This window comes from Tympanuchus pallidicinctus, unplaced genomic scaffold (assembly GCF_026119805.1).
Source record: "Tympanuchus pallidicinctus isolate F22 unplaced genomic scaffold, pur_lepc_1.0 scaffold8, whole genome shotgun sequence".
Classification (NCBI taxonomy): Eukaryota; Metazoa; Chordata; class Aves; order Galliformes; family Phasianidae; genus Tympanuchus; species Tympanuchus pallidicinctus.
This window is the reverse complement of record NW_026294802.1, coordinates 35,429,192-35,449,910: the sequence shown is the minus strand read 5'-3', so window position 1 is coordinate 35,449,910 and position 20,719 is coordinate 35,429,192. Positions and strand designations below refer to the sequence as shown.

Here is a 20,719-nt window from a genome sequence, read left to right as displayed (position 1 = left end):
CATATAGGTGTGTGCTTTTGTTTTGTTTTCTCCATAGGAACAGCAGTCTCTTTTCAAAGCACACCTTATTTGCTGGGGGCATTAATAGGAAAATGTTACTTCTGCTGTTGGTGTAAGAGGCACCCATATCTCAGTTACTGCATTTCTTTTAATTTACTGGTAGATATTGTATGGCTCAATTGATTACAGACTGGAATAATGTCTTTGTCCTGTATTCCTGAAAGAGGAATTTGTCTACAAAGGGGTTTCATAGTAGATAGAGTGCTATTTTTTTTCCTAGGAGAGAAGGGTAAAAATTTGAGTTACACTTGAAATACAGTAATAAAAGTAAGGCAAACTAGCTGATAAATTTATAATCTGTTTAGGCACACCTAGAAGTTCACTGAGTTACATTAAGCCTAACAAAAAATGATCACATCCAAAGGCGGGATTGTTATAACCTGCTGGTGCAGCCTAAGGTGAAAAAGAAGTATCCAGACTTAAGCTTTTTGTTACCATGCCTTGACCAAGTTTGTACTTGACAGGACCTCTTATTCATGAGGCCTAGAGTCTTGTAAAACATTCATCCACATTCTTTTCCTTTTTGTTTGCGAGACAGAAAGCAATGCTGCTTTCAGTCTTCTGTTTCAATTCCCTGTGACTTTAGGGATTGATATTGGGAATGCACAATGGCTTTAGCACTGCCCTGACTTGATAGTTTATAAAAACACTAAGGTATTGCTAGGCAACCATTACATGTATTTGTACAAAGTCCAATTTTAATAGATATTTTAAGAAACATGTTAGCATGAGACATAGGCAAAGAAACACAGTATTGAAAGAGACTGCAGTGTTATACCAAGACAAAAAAAGGAGGAAAAAAAAAAAAAAGAAAAAAAAAAAACCTGAATTTTTTTTTTACCTGGGTCTGTCATGTGGAAAGCTTGGCAGTGCTGAATTTGTTATAGAATAGTTTGCTATTGCATAAGGCCGTGTTTATATTTACAAGGGTATGATGTAATAAAGAAGCTGAAATAAAGGATTTTATTAATTGAAATTTCAGGAAAATAGTATGGTGCTCCACAACACAGAAGATGAGTTTACAAAATCAGTTGATAAAAGATCAATGGAATGGATTACAGAGGGATAAAAAGAGCAGAGGACAACAGTTCAATATCGAAAGGGATAAATTGTTTTCTAAGTCACTATTTTTAATCACTATGTGCAATAATAGAGTAAAAGAAGATGCAGTTTCTTGTTTTATTATAAATTTATAGAAGAGTTATTAAGCATAATGGGCAGATGATATTAATGGATGATCTGAATAGATTTATGCATTAATAAAATGTAATTATAATGAGTAAAGGCAGCAAATGTTATGCATTTTAATATCTGGAGGGCTTTAGCCTTTGTTGAAAGATGATGTATTTTTGCAGAGGAATACAGATCGCCCTTAATTATCTGAATATTTTTCTAGGCTTTTGTGACAGGAGTGCATTATGTCTAAATAACTATGAATATTAAAGTGTCTAGTACAGTATAACACTGTTGGTATTAATTTTGCACTAATTATTTCAAGGAAATCATAATCTAACAGCTTTAAAGCTCCAGAATCATTTTTGCATTATTTGATTTTGTTTATCTCTAAAACAAAACATTTGTGTTATCAGTGTTCAAAATTGGTAGTAGATGTTCCCAGGTGCCTCTTACCTGGAATGTATGAATTTATTTCTAAGAAGGCAGGGTTGCAACGGGATAGCAAATCTTGATCTGTGCTTAACTTAGAAGGAATAAAGACAAGTACAGGGCTATAAATAACATCCCCCATCTTTTGATTCCTTCCCCCAAATCTCCTTTAAGGCACAGAATGGATAGAAGACCACTGACTGCTGAAAGTAATAGTAATTGCTCCTTTGAATGAGCTTTAATCGTGGCTTTGCTAGTCTTCAAATCCTGGACAATGTTTTCTTGTGCTATCTCCTCAAAAATATATTGGTCCATTGCTAGGATCCATTGTGTTACATTGTGATCCAGTGTGTTACATTTCCTGAGCTTCAGATCATTCTTGGTGGGATGAACCTTCTAAAACATACAGAAACGTTGAGTAACCAAATATTGGTATGGAAGCTCATGCCCTGAACTTCTGCCAACATGATGTACGTGCATCTCCTAGAATTGATGACCTGCCTAATTACTGTCCTCAGAGGAGGAGTCTTGTGCATGATCTCAGGTCAGTTGTAGACAGGGCTGTTTTCTTCGCAGTTCTTCAGTCTGGGCTGTTTACGATCATGTGCCCAAGGAGGCTCAGAGAAAAAGCAGTTTTAGTGTATCTTGCTCCTTCTTGTCATCCGAAGAAACAGTCTTGGTGCGTCTACCTCCTCCCCTACTGCCTTTTTCCCTCCAGATGACTAATCACATGTGTGTCTGCAAGCAACTCAAACCAAACTTCCATTAATTCAGCTTCAATAGCATTCTCATAGCTGAGTCTGCTTTCTAAAATAGGATTTAAAAAACAAAATGAAAACTATAATCCTAGCAACATCAGCATAATCTATGAATTGGGAGATTGGAGAGTTATCTGTTTGCAGCAAGACACTGTACATCATTTATGCGAGCTGTTCAGACATTATTTCATATTCATTTCTGCTATGATCAGTAACAGTGAGCCTTTCCTTGGTCTCTCATTATGATAGAAAGATGACGTTTTGTTTCCAGATTTCCAGTTCATTCTTTGCTGTTAAGGATTCCTTTCATGTACAATCTCTCAAACGTGCAGTATTTTCAGTGAATAGTTTTCTTTCTCTCATTTATACCCTGGCTCAGGGCATCTGTGGATTTTTTTATCTCTTGCTACCCCATTGTGCTGCATACAGTAATGCAAGAACCCAACTCAGGGCAGATGGCGAAGGAAACCAATCAGAGGTGCTTGTCAGTGATGGATTAATTTTTAAATTACAAAATGCAGTAACACCCCATAGCCATTACATTTTTCTAGTATATATGTAGTAGATTTTTTATTCATTAAAATTAAATAAATCAAAATTTATGCTTCTTTGAATGTATTAAAACTTATGCTTTGAGAATCTTGTTTTGTGTCTCATACGAGTGGGTCTTCCATTTCGGAACCATGCTACATTAGATATGATTTGTGGAGTGGTGTGTAGACCCATAGATCTTATATGCGCAAGAACTGATAATGTGCTCAATGTATGTATATAGTTTTGGTTTCTATGCAAGCATACTCCAACAGATATTCTCCTTAATAAACTTTATGCCTGCATGGAAGGGATAGTTGCCAAGGGCTTATAGAGTCTGTTTGCTGTGAACAACACATTTCACTGCATGTGTTCGGTGAGCGTGTCTGGGTGTATGCATGAGAGAGAGATCTTGGAACCACAAAATTTCTGTGAATATTAAATAGTTTAAAGTGTCTGCGTGCCAGTGGAACGTTGGGAACCCAGTCAGCAATGGATCAGTGGAATTGCCTGGCCTTCATGTTCATACTGTGTCTCTCCTCTTTTCCTTCGCTGCATCCTTCATAGTCATAGCATGGGCTTCTTGCCTTTGTCGGCTTGTGAAACATGCTTTGGATCAGTGACTGCTGTATGCATGTGATGATTATTAGTGGATACCAGCCTCTCCTAGTCCTGAAGTGAGTCAGTTTCTGAGCCATCTTTGGCTCCTGTTTAGACTTGGTTATATGAATGTATAAATATTTAAGTAAATCAAATTGGTTTTTCCTCAAAGAATTGTTTGAGTTGGAAGAGACCCTTAAAAGTCATCTAGTACAATTCCCCTACAATAAACAAGAACTTCTACAGTTAGATCAGGTTACTCAGAGCCCCCAGCCTGATCTGAATGTCTCCAGGGGTGGGATGTCCAAAACAGAACCGTAGAACTGTTTTGGGGCTGGAAGGGAACACGAGATCATTGAGTCCAACTCCCCTGCTAAAGCATGTTCCCTACAGTAGGTCACACAGGTAGACATCCACACCGGTCTTGTATTTCTCCATAGAAGGAGACTCTACAACCTCTCTGGGTGACCTGTTCCAGTGCCTCACCACCCTTATTGGAAAGAACTTCTTAGTTATATCCAATATTAACCCCATTTTTCCTTCTTGCAGCTTGAAACCATATCCCTTGTCCTGTCACAACAGACCATGCTAAAGAGTCTGTTCTCTTCCTTCTAATAGAACTCTTTTATAGATATCCTCAGGTGTCCCCAGAACCTTATCTTCTTCAGGCTGAACAGCCCCAGCTATCTCAGCCTCTCCCTGTGGGAGAGCTGTTTCAACCAATTTTTGTGGCTGCCCTCTGGATGCACTCCAATAGATCCATATCTCTCCTGTACTGGAGACTCCACATCAGGATGCCCTACTCCAAGTCAAGTTTCACCAGTGCAGAGCAGAGAAATATCAGAAATATATTTTTCTTTATTTTCAAAAATGATGAAGAATTTGGAGACAATTTCATTGTTTCCCTTAAATTATTCACCATATTTGTAGATCTTTTACTGTCTGCTGCTCATGTGCTGCTCTGTTTTTTTTCTGTGCTTTTCTAGCTGCTGTGTTGCTAGGACATGCTTAAGTAGCTACCAAGGTTACAAAGTACGGAGTGGGAGAAGCTTCTCACTGAAATAAGAAAAGCAGTGAAATAATAAGTTGTATGAAGAGTCTGAAATAAAATATTTGAAGCAATATGTTTTGTTTTAAAGTATGAGTTTGCTTGCAAAAAGCTTACCTATGAGTAAAAGTGAAATAACAGTTAAGGTTAGCCCTTCATAACAGTATTTTCAAACACCGTGATAACATCTCCGTAAACATCTCTAGTGTTCCTAAATCCTGTTTTTTCTGAATTGCAGTTTTAAGAGTATTCACTAAAATATTCATAAGGGAATGTGTCAAGCATGATTAAGTCTATATTCTAGTGTAAGTGCTTTTGTTGTAGAATTGTTTCCAAACTTGAAAATTTGAATAGATTATTCATACCATGTCAGGTCCTACTCCACTATATTTTTAATGTTGTCTTCATTTGAGTCTTGACAACTTGAAACATATGGTAAGCAGTTAAAGAACCTGCCAAAAATAAAAGAACTGTGTAGTAAAGGCTGAATAATGTAGATGTTTAAATTGTGTAAGTATGTTTTCAAATATGAAATATTTTGAGTTGCTGTGCTTATGTAGCTTGATCCATTAATTATCTGAATAAACTGAATCCTGATTCTCAAGTGTTTCTCTGATGTAACTTCAGACTGGATTCAGTGAGAACTGCTAGCTGTTTGCGTGCATCTGTATTTTCCTTAATGACCATAGTCCAGTCCAAAATTAATTTTATGGACAGAGGCCTGTAGAGCAGCTTTGCTGTAAAAGGCGAACACGTCTTACAGGCTCTTTGCTCCTTTCCCATGGAATCTCTCAGGGCTGGTCTATAGCTTGAAAGCTTTGTTGACGGTTTTCTGGGCAATTAAATTCACAGGTAATACTTCAAAGGAAAAATGGATGCTTGTCTGGAAAGAATGGATGTTCTCCAGCTGGAGAAAAAAAGAGAGAAATTTTACAAGGATCATGTAAGCCCTGTAGGTATTTTTACATAACCTACCACCAACTGTTCTATTTTCCTCCTAGTCTGAGATTGTTCAGGCAAGTTTCTCCAGTTCACTTAATGAAACGGCAGCTTTCAGGCCATAGAGTTGAAGCTTCTTCACATCTAGAAGAGAAGACTGCAGAAAGACTGAATTCTTCTGCTTGTTAATATCTATCAAGCAGCTGTAAAACTGGGATTGAGCCCATATAGTGGATGGTAACATGGAGTAAAATGGCCACTGTTCTTCAAATTAGTTCTCAGAGTTAAAGAGTAGTTGCATACTATTTTCTATGGAAAGATTAAAGGTAGCATTTTGGTGTCCTTGGGACTTCTTTCTATTCCTTTTATTCGTTGGTAACTGGAAAACACTGAAACAATGAGATGTTTTCCAAATGTTCCTCAACCAATCAGGAGTTCTAGATGCGCTACAACAAAGCTTTGGTTAGTGAAACGTTCATGAGTTCTACATATTACTGTATAAAAAATCTTGGAAAGAAATGCTGGAAGATGTTAAAAGTGGAGGTGGAATTCTAAGAGAACCATAGAAGAATTATTTTTCTAAGTTAATAATTGAAGTGTATTTCTTTCTTTACAGCTTCCCCAGAACAATTGCTACGGTGAAATATAGTTGTGATATTGAAAGTTCCATATATAATGCTACTATTAATTCTTTGCACACTAAGGTTTTTAATCTGAAGCTTTTTTAAAATTGATTTGCTCATTGCAAAAGTTTGCTTTGTTCAATTAGTTGAAAATTAACACAAATTTGGAAAGCTGCTGGGGCATTTTGTTTGACTCATTTTTTGGTACAGTTACAAAAAAACAGTAAATAATTCATGCTTAAACTAGAAGGAAACGGATCCGCACCTGTTCTTTTGAAAACACCTAGGAGTCCTTTAATGGACTTGTTCACTGTTCACTGGTTTTCCAAAAGTTAGTTATGAAAAGTATATTAAGAGCTTGATTCTTTATACTGCTGTTGCAATAATCATGCCAATAACCTGTGTGAAGCCGCTAGAGCACAGGTATGTGGAAATAAAAATGGGAAAGGTTTAGCCTATGTATTCTGGAAAATATATCTTAGAATTACTGTTTCTGTAGGACGTATAAAGGTTTACCACAATCAAATGTATTATACTGACTGAAACAGCCATCTCCATCCTTTCCTTTTCCCAGCAATACTGTAACATTTAGATAATGCATCTTGAAACTGAAATGAGATCTATTTATTAATTTAAAGCCTTATCTTCTGGAAAGACTGATGGAGTGGGAGAGGATTTTATGTAATTGTCTTGATGTGAAAGCTTTCCTGTAATGTGTAAAAAGAGAATAGCCACAAGAAAGCTTTCTTTATTGTGCCATATCAAACTGAACAAATATATACCTGTTGATAAAACTATTTGTTTTACTTGAAAGTTCCAAGAAGAATGGTTAATTTAATTATTTTTCACAAACACTCTGTAGCAGAATCTGCTGTTTGCTGAGTAGGGCTCAGCAGTCTGATAATTGGAAGCAGCTTCCACAAAGTGTCAAGTATTCCATCAGAGTATTGGTCTTCTTCTGGAGGGCAGCCAAACACAAAGAGAGAGCTAGATTTTTGAAGATACCATGCTATTATTCTTTGCTGAATGTAATTTATAGATGCAGATACTTACATTTCCTTAATTGCATAATGGTTCAGCTTCAGGAAAAACATGGAGTCTTGTGATTATGGCACTTTGTTACCATAAACTTGGACAAATCAAAGAAACAGAAAATCCTGGAATACAAGTTTCTACCTATTTCTTCATTGCATTACCACACTTCTGAACACAATATTGCCACTTCCTTCTTCTGCTCTCAACCAAGCTATCATGCCATGGTATCATAGCTGCACAAGAGGTTTTCAGCTCTGATTTCTGGTTTTATGCTAATATAACAGTACTTAAAATTTCCATGAGAAAGAATTAATTTTTCATTAATTTCCTTTGTTTTTGATAGGTATTTCTTCACTGAGGCTGTTGTGAACACTGTGCACAAACATCTGCCTATTTTGTGTTCAGTGTAATAGGGAACATAAATATCCAGTCCATGTAGGAAATGCGTATGACCTTATCAGTTGGGAAGCCCTTCTCTTTTGTGTCTCATTTTGATCTTAGTTCTTCAAATAGAGGCTGTAGCTTGTGTGTATGGTGTTTGAAATTCTCAACTTGCATATTGTCGTATTTATCATTGAGTGATCCCAGCATTGGTTGGCTCTCAGCTAGTAGTAAGCTTCCAGTGAAAATGAAAAAACGTTTTCTTCTCTCAAAGAATATAACTCATCAAATATTGCAGACGTTGAGTCACGGATCATGAGAACAATTGCAGCACCCTCAGTGGAGGTCTCAGTGTAGGCCACAGACCTTGCCTTCAGGGCTGCAGGGCATCTTAGGAAAGGATTTTGCATAGACAAGCGAGACAAAAGTTACAAAGAACCTAGGCATAGGACACAACTAGACTGCAAGGTCAGTATATGGTGTATGCGCGTTTGTACCTTGATAGATGTCAGCATTTATCTCTGTCATTCACGGCTGCCTTACTTGTCTGTTCAGTCCAGCAGCCCAGTGATGTGCCTTGTGTGTGACAGCCATTTCCCAGGGCTCTGCCAGATGGGTGTGTGGCACCTTGGCTAGAAGGCAGTCTGCTGCGCCCTGCTCTTCACACAGATGTCATGAAAATGGTCTGTTTAAAGCACATTAGTATGGCTTGACCTCCATTTTGTTTCCAGGAGGCACTCGCTTTGTAGTTGAGTCTGCAGCTCTGATGGTACTTGTTTCCAACCCTTATTCAATTCAGGAAATTTGTTTGAATACAATCCTGTCAAACTGATCTCAGCAGCAGTGTTCCTGTTGACCTTACTGTGACTGGGATATTGTCCATTGCCATAGACCATCTGTGTTAAGACAACATTCTCTTCACGTTGTAGTGAGTGTTTGAAAATTGATAGAATAAGCTTTTAATTGCAAAATCTACTTTCTCAGTTGATTTTTGTAAAACTCTTTCAATCTGTATGAGTCAGTGTAGAAGGAAGACCCACAGAGACCCACACAAAGATGTTTATGTGTTTTTCAACAATATTTCCATGTAAGAAGGGTGCCCATGAGGGAATATGAGAAGCCATCTGTGACACACTGTATAATACTTTGCATAATGAACACACATGGCTCTTATCACTAAAAAGCAGTCCTGAAGTCATTGCTTTTTCAGGTGCCGTCATCCTTTTCCATTCATTCACAGTAGGAAATGACTAAAGGGGCACACTGTACTGTGTTGGTGTAACTGTAGCTTTCTAATATGTGACTTCTTAACTTAGCATGTAGCTGATGTCTTTTTCAGAGAGCTGAGCCCTCCATAGAACTTAATGCCAATCAGCCTGTCTATCTTTCTCCTGGCCAATAGATGCTGACTTCCTTCCAAATTGCATATTTGATCTTTAACCTGTTTAAGTCTTGACAATTCCTTTATTGAACTTAGCTGGAAAAGGATCAGCACTGTCCATAAGCTTACATGTAGTATGTTAGTGATGAGATAAAAATAAACTGGGCACAAGCCTGTAGTGGTGGACCAGAAGGCAATATAAGTTCCTGAAAAGCTGGGGATAATAACTCTGTTTTTGTCATGTGGATTTGGGCACTTGGGGAACATTGTTAGCATTCATAAGCCCAGGGATGGAAAACTAAAAGTTTTGAAAACAAACTTAATAAGCAGAGGCAAGAAGAGTAACATCAGTTTTGAACAGAGCTAACCTAAAATCTCATTAATCTTATGATGGGTAATGAAATAGTTTGGGTTGCATTGACACTGTCATCAGAGGGAAAAAAATGCTTTCGGTATCACTTTGTTTTCAGTAGCAGGGGATTTCAGACTGTTAATTAAACACTATGGATTACATAGCCTCACTGTTAAAAGAGATGAAATCTAAAGTTTGTAACATAAGGATTCTCCAAAAAGATTATGTTTTTTTTGTAAAAAAAAAAAAAAAAAGCCAAAAAACTACTGTGTTTGGAAAAGTACCTATGGAGCATCAACATTTTCAAGTTCTTATTAAATTACCAATCTCTGTAGCATTTATGGATTCCATAGCAGAAATGTTATTAGATACTTTACACTGAAGAATTTATCATCTCACATTTATTCCACAGAGATTTTTGTTTTTGGATTCATGAAGTCTTGTGAATCTTCTAAAAATTAGCAGATATGAGCACTGTGATGGCTCAGTAATGTCATCTGTCTGGCATCAGGGGCCTTGTTTTGCAGTAGCTTAAGTGTCTTTTGATATGTGCTGTGGTCTGGTAATGTTGTAAAGCTTTCTGACTTCACTAAAGAGTAAACGACTGGGTATCAGCAGTTTCTAAAGCCTTTTAATACTTCAGAAAGAATAGATAAGAGCAGTGTACAGAACCAGAACAAAGAAACAAAGACTGGATATAAAAATGTTGATGGCCACTTAGTTTCTAAAATAATTACAGTTCATGGGCTTTTGGCTTCTAAAAGTTTGGAGTATAATTGATTTTGCTGAATTTCTGTAAAGTGTTGTTCATGAAAAACATTTCTGCAAAAACCTATCATATGTTTAGCTACAGAAAGAGAAAGCATTTTTTTAAATGTGTCCTCCACTCAGTTGTCAGTATATTCATTTATTTTTGATATGCCACCAAAACAACTATGCTTTAAAAAGGAAAAAATATTTTGAAAGAGGATACATCCTTCTCATGTCAAAATTTATTCTAGACTTTTTGCTGACTGTGTACAGACAATTTAAACTGAACTAATCTATTGGCAAAGTGAAAAAAGAAATTATGTACTCTGCCTGGCAAAATACAATAAAAATAAGATTTGTGTATTGTTTAGAAATGTTTATTATATAATTTCTTTTAAAACAAGTCACAAGAGGCTGGAAAAAGGATAGACAAGCTTTCTGGGAACAGTAGAAAGTTCCTGTTATATAGGTGCCTGCTGCAGCACTTAAATCTAAGTCAAGCAGCAGAAGGAAAGAATCTACCTACTCTCACTACCAAAGGAGTGCATTCATCTCTGTTAAAAAATCACACCTTTGTTCATCAGAAAAGGTTAATGTCTTTTTCATTAAATTCTTTATTAAATAAAACCACATCTGAAGAATTTAATCATGAATTTCTGTGTTTAGTTTAAAAGCATCTTTTAAACTAGAACTGGTTCAGTAGAATACTTCCTGCAAAATTTCAGGTATTTGTCAACAATCTTCCATAAATGTTAGTAACACCACTGTTGTTTCATTTTTAAGAAGCTGACTACCTTTAGGGAACAAAAAAGATTATTTATTGCCATTTTGATACTGTCATCGTTCTCTACTGCTCTTTGTAACAAAGTTAAAGAGATAAGCATCCTTCCACTCAAAAAGTTTTTCCATTCAAATGAAACACGCAAAAACAGAGTTCCTTCAAATTTAATATAAGACTAATTTGTATGTGTGCTTGCTCACGTTGATGAGAACTGAATCAGTTGAAGCTGATACCCATGCTGAAAGGGAGGAAGAAGCTTTAACGTAGGCTGAAAAGTGTTACTACCTAAAACGTGCCCCTTTCTGAAAGCAAGGAAGTGATCTTCTAAGTTAGGATGCTGCCTGATAAGTTTATACAGCTTTGAGGAGAGAGAGAGAGGAAAGGGAGAAGAAAAAAAAAAAAAAAAGCAGCTTCTGATTTATTTTTTAACAGTACACTCTCATATATAGATACATTAAAATATATTTTTTATTGGAATGACCTACTAAAATGCCTCTTGGACAACACTCGTGCCAAAATCAACATTTCCCATATTATTCTGTATTGACAGTGCTTTTAGTCTTTTCCTTGACTCTACTCCTTTTCCTTGGCTTTGCAGACTGTTCTTCACCAGTGCTTCAGCTGGGAATGTAGTCAACTTTGAGTGATGGGAATACTTCAGTAAGGCATTGGCTGAGCTCAGATCCATTTTACTGAGAATATGGTTATAAAGTGATATTTCAATTCATTTAATTTCAGTTTGTCATCCAAAAGAGGTTATCTTTTGTGGGTGATTTCTGTCAGATCAGAACCTAATCTTTTCTTACCTAGGTTTCTTTTATCTTGTATCGATGCACATGAGATTGGTAGAATTCTTAAATCAAATGCAAGGAGAGAGGGTAGAAGGTTGCAGTGAGGCACAGAAAAAAGAGCTCCAGATTTTTCTGTATCTTCTTGTAATTAGTTCAGAGCAAATCAAGTATGAAAATCCACTGTAATTTGAGTACCAACTTTTCCACTCAGTTGAAAGGCAATATTGGAGAGAGTTGTAGGAACCACTTTCACAAAAAAGGAAGCGTGGCCGTTGAATGTATAGTCCTGATTTCTCTTCTCCTCCTCTCCAGTTTCTTTTTAATTTGTGGAGTTCAGCTAACTCTGTAATGCTCTGACATTTCCCTGCAAAGCAGAGAAGTATGACTTTAAAGAAAGTAGTTGTTTCTAGTCTACGTGAATCTCCATTTTTATACCTGCAGGTGTGTAGGATATGTAGAAGATAGAGGACTTAAATGCACCCTCAAATAAAGTACTTTGATGATTGGGAGGCTGCGGATTCAATTGTTGGCAGAAAAGAACAAAACACTTTTATATTCTGTTCTCTTAATGCCTTCATAGTAGCTGTGAGAATTGTATGGCTAACTCCATTTTTTACTCAGCAGTCAAGTTCAGATTTAATCACATTTTTTTCTCAACTAAGATTTCATTGGCTGTTTTTTTACATCAAGGCGCCTGTGCTAAATGCATTATAATTGCTTTTAAATTATTTTAAAAGCAATAGCAATATAAAAAAAATAGTTTTAAACAATATTTAAACTATTTCTCTATCCTCTTTGAATCTTTGATTCTTTTCTTCTTTCTAGGTTTCTGCATGACATTCAGTATTTCTGCTAAACCAGTGCAGTGACTTAGGTAAACCTTCTGTGATTAAACATGTGAGAAAGCACACATTTGAAGTTCAGAGCGTCTCAGTCATGTCAGCTGTTGGCTCTATGTCTGGAAATTCTGGTTTTTTGTATTAAACAATGGGTATATCATACTTTTCCCAGCATATACTTATATGAATGTATCTTGTAGTATTAAAAACAGCCAAGATTTTAAGCTGATGAGGAAGAAAGGAATGTGGTTTAATTAAGCAGAAATTTTATTATCTTACATGGCAACTGCCCTGCAGCAAGCGTTATATGTTGAAACACATGTAATTTGTTGTACCCAGCCTAATGCTGGGAACCTAATACCAAGATTAGAAGAGAGTGGGAAAAGGTCTTACTTTGTCTTTACATTTGCTACAGTTTTGTAAAGGGTGCTTCCAGACAATCTCTTTTTACAGCAACAAGCTCCCATTATAGAACCAATTACAAACTTATAAATGGCATTCCCTGTATTGCATTACAAAGCCTTTAAAACTTTTCATTAAATAATAAGGGATGCAAACAGGTGAGTTGTCCTTGTGTTCCACTCTTGATTAAAAATCCCCGGACGTGAAGGTGTACATCTTGAAGAAGGCACAAAATCTTTCCTTTTCTGATATTGGTATTTATGGGAAAAGTCTTCCTATGCTGTATTGATATGTCCTAAATATATCACTGCTTGTTTTATTCTTTTCCCATCTGGGAGAGGAATCTTGCAAGTGTTTTCTTTGTTATTGTGTCCAATGAATGCTCCACAGGCAGCCAACATGTCATAACCCCATTCATAAGCATGATCCAATTCCATCAAAAATGTAGTGTGAAACATGTATTTCGGAAACTCAAATGAAAAAAATACCAAAAGAATCCCATAAAAAAAATTTAAGTCTAAAAAAACCCTGGAACAGCCCCCCTAAAAACTACTTCAGTCCTTGAGACTTTTAATGCCTATCTATCAACATTGTTTTTATGCACTCACAGATGCAAGTTGATTTTCTACTTCAAATTTTTTTTCTGATGATGAACGAATTCAGTCTAACTGTTGTCTGCACAAATTGAAGCCAACTTAATTGTGGAATATAATTATGAACTGATTTATCTTTTAGGCTAGAAAACAGTAAACTACTAAATCTTTGCAGTGAAACAGTTTGAGTCAATGTACTCCTACAGAAGGAGAGAATAAGTGGGAGAGGAGAGCTTCAATTTTGTCTCCAGCTGTTATCAGCCAGTCTCAGCTGTCAAAATGTCCCTCTCTAAGAGGGTATTTTTATTATTGATTTAGTATTTTATTGCAAAGAAAAACCATAAGTCAAAGCCTCTGCCTGCATACGGCATAGATAGTTCTTAGTTAAGGTCTGATTGAGTTCTTCCTCAATTGCCTTTTTTCTCATATCCCTCCTTCATAGGTGGCTACTCTCTCAGCAGCACTGAAAGCATTTCTTCCTCCAGTCTGGAGGCATCCAGTTAGCTTACAACTTTCAGGAAGAAAGAAAAGACAGCAGCTGTCTGCCTTCAATAAGGGAAGATGCTTAGACCAGGGGGAGGGAGAAAAGGCATACATTCCCAACTGGTGGTCTTAAGGTCCTGCCTTGATTTCTTGCTTCTTGCAGTAATCTGATCTCATATTGGGTGCGTACAACAGCAGCTCTCATAACCATCATAAAACGTCATGCTCGGTAGAGTTGTCTTCCTCTGGCTCTGTCCACATGCCCTGTGAAGGGTTTCCCAGAGCACTACATAAGCCTTTAATTCTTTCCCATAGATTGTACAAAAAATTACAGAAGTTGCCCCCACAAGTCCTGCTTTCAGATACATTATTCTTCTGAGATAATCTGAAATGGGAGTTGAAGGTGTGGAAACCTTGGGAATCATGCCTCAAGGGAAGTAAAAGGTGAGGGGAAAAGAAATGGCTGATTTGAGAGTTTTAAGAACGGGAGATCAAAACTAAGATTTCTCCTGTTAGTGCAGTAGTTTCTACAAGTCCTTACAGACCCAATTAAAATAACATTTGATTAAAATGAATAGAACAAAGCGCTGTTTTAAGTGCTGTGAAGTCTCTGGATAAATTGAAAAACCAGCAAAATTTAATTTTATATTAAAGATTAAAGAGTCCTTTCTGGTCTTAGTTATATCACGGTTTCTCTGGTATATAAGCAGTAAGGCAATGCAATGTAAGATTAAAAATCTGTGGACAACAGCATCTCTCAAATTAGCATGGCTGAGAAAATCATTTTAGCCTTTAATGTTGATTTATAGCAATTTTGCATTCTTCACATGTTGAAATCCTGAATAGTATTATGTTAAGGCAGTTGTATCACTCGTAGGTGTTACACAAGAGGTGAATGAGCAGTTCTTTGTGTTTTCCTTTGTAGGATTAAAATTTGAAGATGTGCAAAGACCGGGGGTGTGACTAACAAGCTGCCTTGATTCCTTGTTATTCTATGACTAGATTGACTGAAAAATTGGTCACAGGGTAAGAGAGTTTATAAAAGCCATAAAGCACAGCCAAGTATTTGATGTCATCAAAGCTAATTCAGAATATTAGACTTGTTTATTTTCACTTTCTAAAGGACTTGTTCTCCCATTGATAGTTTCTTGAGGTTTATCCTTTTGAAATGTTCATGTGTTTTACCTGTGTGAAAAATGCACATGAAATATCACAACTATGCAAAAATTATAACTGACAGAATTTGCTGAATTGATTTTTTACTAACTGTGCTTGGAGAAATTACTGTGGAATGTAGCCATTTTACTGAAGAGAAATCGGTTTTGTCCACTAGATATGGATTATGGAGAGAAAAAAAAAAGAAAAAAAGGTAGTTTGTGCTAGTAATTTGATAGTTTTATACTTAATGCTTAGTTATAAAACTGTTTTCTTGAGAATGAGAATTCTGTTGTGAGGTGAAATCGTACTGCCTTGTTTCTGTGCATGGATGTCTTGTCAGAAACAAATAACAAGCTGCTTTATTTTTACTTGGTTAAATTTATCCGTTTTTGAGTGTGAAAAAAATAATGCAGTACTTAATCTGCTGTTACCTGTGTCAGTATGGACTGCAAGTCTTGCGGTGTAGTTGTAATGTTTTTGTGTAGTACTATGAACAGAATTTCAGAAAGGCTTTTTTTGGAGTGATTTGGCGATTTCATGTTTTCCTCTTGCAATGCTGCAATTTTTCTGTTACCTTGAAGACTCTTTCTTTCTTTAATTCATTATTTAATGTTAATTTTGTGGGATGATAGTAGTTGTACTTAGCATAATATTCATATAAGAGAAAAACAGAGAATTTGAAAGTTTACACTGAATGGAAAAATAGCCGTTGGTGTGACAATGAAGAAGTGCACTGAACTTATTTTAAACAGAAAAAAAATTGCTATTCTTACCATGTGTGTAGTTTGAGATCTTGATTTAAAGGATAAATTTTAACAAGCCAAAGAAAGTAGTAGTAAACATGGCAGTATGGAAGAAGTTTCTTTTATCTTCTCTGTGGTAATGTGGATATGCAATTCAAATGAATCTGTGAACATTGTATGATTTTACATCAAAGTATAATGTTTTCTTACATAATAGATATGAAGTCCTGGGTAAGGTTTTTTTTTTTTCATTAATGAATCGTGTACACACATAAAAATGCAGGAAATGCTATTTCTGAGTTAGAATGCAAACTAGATTAACTTCTCAGTGAATAAATGAGCTTTTTTTACCCTGAAGGTTTGAATTAATGATTTGTATAAAAAAGCTCACTCAGGATGTTGTTACTGGCTTTGTCCTATTGCTGCTTTGTTAAACTACAGCTAAAACTGTGTTGTTTTAGTAGTATTAATTGCCTTTCCAGATTCTTATAATCGCAAAAGTAAAAATATTCTTAACTTATAAAATATTTTTAAAATAAAGGGACATCAGCATGGGAATGTAAGTTAGCATTTCTCACTTGGAAACCTTGTAATTGATAATGGTATTTTAAAATCTCTATTAGAAATACAAGATTTATCGTGAGAATTAAGCTGCAGGGTTGTTTTGTTGTTGTTGTATTTGTTGTTTTGATACATTAAAATAAAAATAAATTAAAAGAAGTGTTAATTCCTTAACATTGTAATAGCAGGAAATTGTCCACATTTACATAAACGTAAAACACACTTTAAAAAGCTCTTCATTTATGTTTGGAATTACTTTTTTTTATTTATGTCTCTGATATTGCAGATCCAAGAAAATGGCTAAGGAATGCAGAATTAAAAATATGAAATATGAACTGCAGTAAAGGTTTTAGAACAAATCTTTAGACTTTTAATCAGGACAAGTTCTGATGAAGCCAGTGGAAGACCTGGTCGAGCAACACCAGTAGTGTGACAGATTAATCCAAAAAATATAAATGTTATTGCATTGTATCTGGTATTCTAACTTATCCTGCTAGAATAAAGTACTTTGGGTCTATCATTTGGGGTATTTAGATAAATAGATAATAATGGATGGGATAGACTTGGTAGTTGTAGATAACAGATGACTCTTGTTGAAAGTAATAAAAAGGGAAGCGTTGATTCATCCTTTGCTTCCTGTTATTTCATCTAGGGTGCTTTTCCTGCCCTGAGCTAAAAATGTTCACTTTCACATCAGGCTGGCCCATAGTCCTGACAGATGAAAACCAACATGGTGTGGACAGTACCCATCATTTGTGCAGTTCTACTTCTGAGATACAGTCAGGGCTGTGGAAGCATCGCTCAGATGCAGACCTGTGGTACCATTTCTCAGTGCACTTAAAACTTGCTGGCATTTGCCTTATGATGATCCACTGTGGATCCACAACTTATTTGAAGTCTCTAGGTATCAGTGCTTTTAAATATTCTGTAATTACAGCAAGATTGATATTTTACCTTTTCCTTGTTTCTTCCTGTGAAATATCTGCAATGCTGTTTCAGCATTTTTTTGAGGTGTAGCCTACAATGAAATAATTTGCCACTGTGAATGTCCTGTAAAAGAGACTGTGGATATAACAAGTACTCATGTGCAAGTCACTGGGCTGTTGCAGGGTCTATTCTAGACCCAGTCGCCTTCCAGACTTGACTGAACTCTGCTGGAAAATGACTTTTGTGTCATGTTTTTTGTGTGAATATCTCTGAATTTCTATTTACCTACACCTGGCTCTGTGTGTAATGTTTTTACATGGAACTCCAACCTTAATGCCTTTAAATGCACAATGTTTCCTTTCTTGCCTTTCCCCTCCCCCAGGAAACCATGGACACTACTGTTTATTTGCTATGTCCCTTCCCATTGACATGCTTTGGTGTCAGTTGTCCATCCCAGACTTTCCCTCCCCAGCTCCAAGCCCAGAGCAGCACCTACCCTGTGTCTCTCTGGGTCAACCTGCCATCTAATGGAGGATTATTGTTAACAATTTTAGAGGGAGGAGGATACATCTGGCTATGGTGTATATGCCCTCTTCAGTGAGAATGGGGTAAATCCTATCAATGTGTAACAAGGAAGGACTGACCCACGTTCTGGTGGCTCTTTCTATTTTTCTGTGTATGTTGTGGAGAGTAGATATCAAATGCCTTTGCTTTCTCAAGTGCCAGCTGAGTAAGTTAGCTTTTACCTGGGTGATACCTGCAGTCAGCAAAATTGTGCCGTTGTTCACAGCGCATTTTTACACAATGCTGTGTGCTTCTACCACAAACTTCTGTAGGGTCCCTAACAGCTAAAGGCATTCAGGGACCTAGAAGGTCTGCAAGGTAACGTTAAAAATAAAAACGCACAAAGGCAATAGTAAAAATGGAAGACTGAATGCCAACCTTCCCTACTTAGTCTTGTAGAGTCCAGGTGCTAGGTGCAGCCAGCATTTTTCTTGAAGGTGATAAAAACATTTAGCAATTTGCATGTTATAAATTACTTGAGAATGAGAGGAACTAGAGATACTCATATAGAAAAGTGCTAATATCCCGAACTTATCAGATGTTCTTGGTCTATTTGCTGTTGTCAGGGCAGTAGTCATCCCTGCAGAGGTGACCCTAAGCATGGTTACCTGAGCGTGGTGACCTGGTTGTGAAACATGGCTCAACGCTGGCAGTATCTGCAAGTTTGGAGGAGTTACTTTGCTTGTTCAGGCATCACATCTTGCTGCTGGGAAAAGCAGTAGGATGAATGACCATGAATGAGAGCAGGGACAGACCCGAGCTGTACAGCTGTAATCATTGTTAATGTTACCAGCATTTTCCATGAAACAGGCAGATGCGTTTCTAAAGCTTTGAAGGGTGTGGATCTGAGCTCTTGGTAAATTTTCATTTCGTTTTATAAAGGCATGCAGAGATTTAAAGCTCACAGCTAACTCCTGTAATAGAATTAATTAAAAATAGCAAGCATGTTAACTTTGCCTGCTAAACAGATATGACACGTAGGTGCACAGTCCCCAGCCCCCATCTCCCAAAAACTTACCCAGGGAGCTCACTGGAGCTTGTACAGTGTGTTCCCTTAGTGCTGTTTACCCTCCTTTGTTCGTGTACTTGTTAGGGTTTTAGATCTGACAGAATGCCTTAGTCCTCAGTTTCTGGCAGTGTCCCTGCTCTGAGTGACCTCCTCCCTAGCATAACTATTCTGACATTTCACGCTAATATTAGTGATTTCTGCTCTACTTCCCAGAGGGAGGAGTTTCCCTATCTTTGAATCAGATTCTGCTCTTTTGCACAGTAAGCTTTTCGCAAGAATATCTCTGGATTGCAGGAATGCTTCTAGACAGATAGTGCTTTTGGGGTTAGCTGTAGGGATGTAAAAAGGTAATTAACCAAAGGAACACAGAATGCATTATCTTCTGAGAAGCAAGCTCTTTGAATCCCGTGCATTGGCTTAAAAGAAAAATAATTAAGAAAAAAAAGAGAGAGAAAAGAACATTGTCATATCTCTTGAGCAAAGAAATTAGCATTTCAGGGAGCATTTCAGCTTAGCATCCCTTTTGCATGTTTATGAGGAACGAATGGCAGGCACTGCGTTCAGCCCTTGCTCAGGATGATGGTGCATTTTCCTCCTGCCCACTCTGCAGTTTTCCTTCTGGTTCTGTTTGCACAGCGTAGTATTGCTACAGCAGCAGTCTGATGATTCATATATTTACTTCTCACAAGCAACAAACACCTCTTTTCTCTCAGTTCAAAGGTTTCAGAGAGAAAGAACCTACCTGAAAACCTTGTCTTGTTGAAGTTCAGTCTGACTTAAGACCTCCTGGAGTGGATGTAGTGAGCATCCACATCATTTACGTGTTTCTAATGATGTTAAAGCATGACCTGAAGAGCTGTTCTAATAATACAGTAATGTGGGTACCTGTTTTGAACATCCAGGTAGCTACAAAATGTGTTTTCTTACTCTGTTTTCTTACACTCATTCTGAGAGATTTTTAACTCACAGGGAAATGTAATAACCAAGCTGAACTCCTTACTTTCCTTAATCACTGTATCTAGCAATGCACTACAAGCCCAACTGTTATTCTAAACCCATGTGAGTTGTGTTTCCACTCCATCTCATGTAATCCCCCACTCTTCAGCTGCTTTCCAAAGTTGCACTCAGTTCAGTCACTTTAACCAGTGTTTTGCAGTAGAGCAGAATGCATATACATGGAGAAGAGGCAATGCGTATTTGCGCAGGCTGTTTGCTTGTGACACTAAAGAACTAATGAAACAAATGACATTAAAACATGATTCAAATACTCTGTCTTCTGTTGTAAATAAGGAGGAAAAAAAAAAGGTGAAAAAGACTGAATGCAGTGCAGGATTTAGGTCACCAGAAGGCACCCAAGCAAAGCGGAGACATTTGAGTTTAAATTTCAATCCCAAAATGCCATTTAGCTGCCGATTTGACTCTGAAGGCATCTAAACTTGCAAGGCTTACTAGCTTTACCTTCCTGTTTGAGAGGTATCCACAGCTTTGCTCTGCCGTGTATGTAATCGCTCCAGTCAAAGCAGCTTATACGTTAATCTGAGCAGGATCTAGAAACAAATGCTCCTCTGCTTAAATCCTCACAAGGCCCAAATCCAGTATAGGTCCACAGGGAATATGCAAGGCAACTGTAAAAGGACAGCTCAGCCCTTCTGTGGTCTTTTAAAAAACAGCTCTAAGTGGCTGCTCTGAAGACAAGATTTCAGTGTGGATTGTGGCTGATTCTACGTGGTAGACCTACTGACGTTTGAACTTTACACTTTGCTCTGCATTTTTGGGCACTTCTAGGATATGGCACTTTCACTTTT

The 20,719-nt window shown here is 37.0% G+C and overlaps 1 protein-coding gene and 1 long non-coding RNA gene across 3 annotated transcripts in view; one reads left to right on the top strand and one right to left on the bottom strand.

Moving 5' to 3' along the window:
• NRCAM (neuronal cell adhesion molecule) overlaps positions 1-20,719 on the top strand; it is a 141,489-nt gene that overhangs the window by 48,737 nt on the left and 72,033 nt on the right. The gene's annotated exons all lie outside the window — the stretch shown is intronic.
• On the bottom strand, positions 1,028-20,640 carry LOC128073491 (uncharacterized). The gene is made up of 3 exons (XR_008202742.1): positions 20,373-20,640; positions 18,514-18,611; positions 1,028-2,282 (listed from the first exon to the last, which is right to left on the bottom strand). It is a non-coding gene; the product is annotated as an uncharacterized LOC128073491 (long non-coding RNA).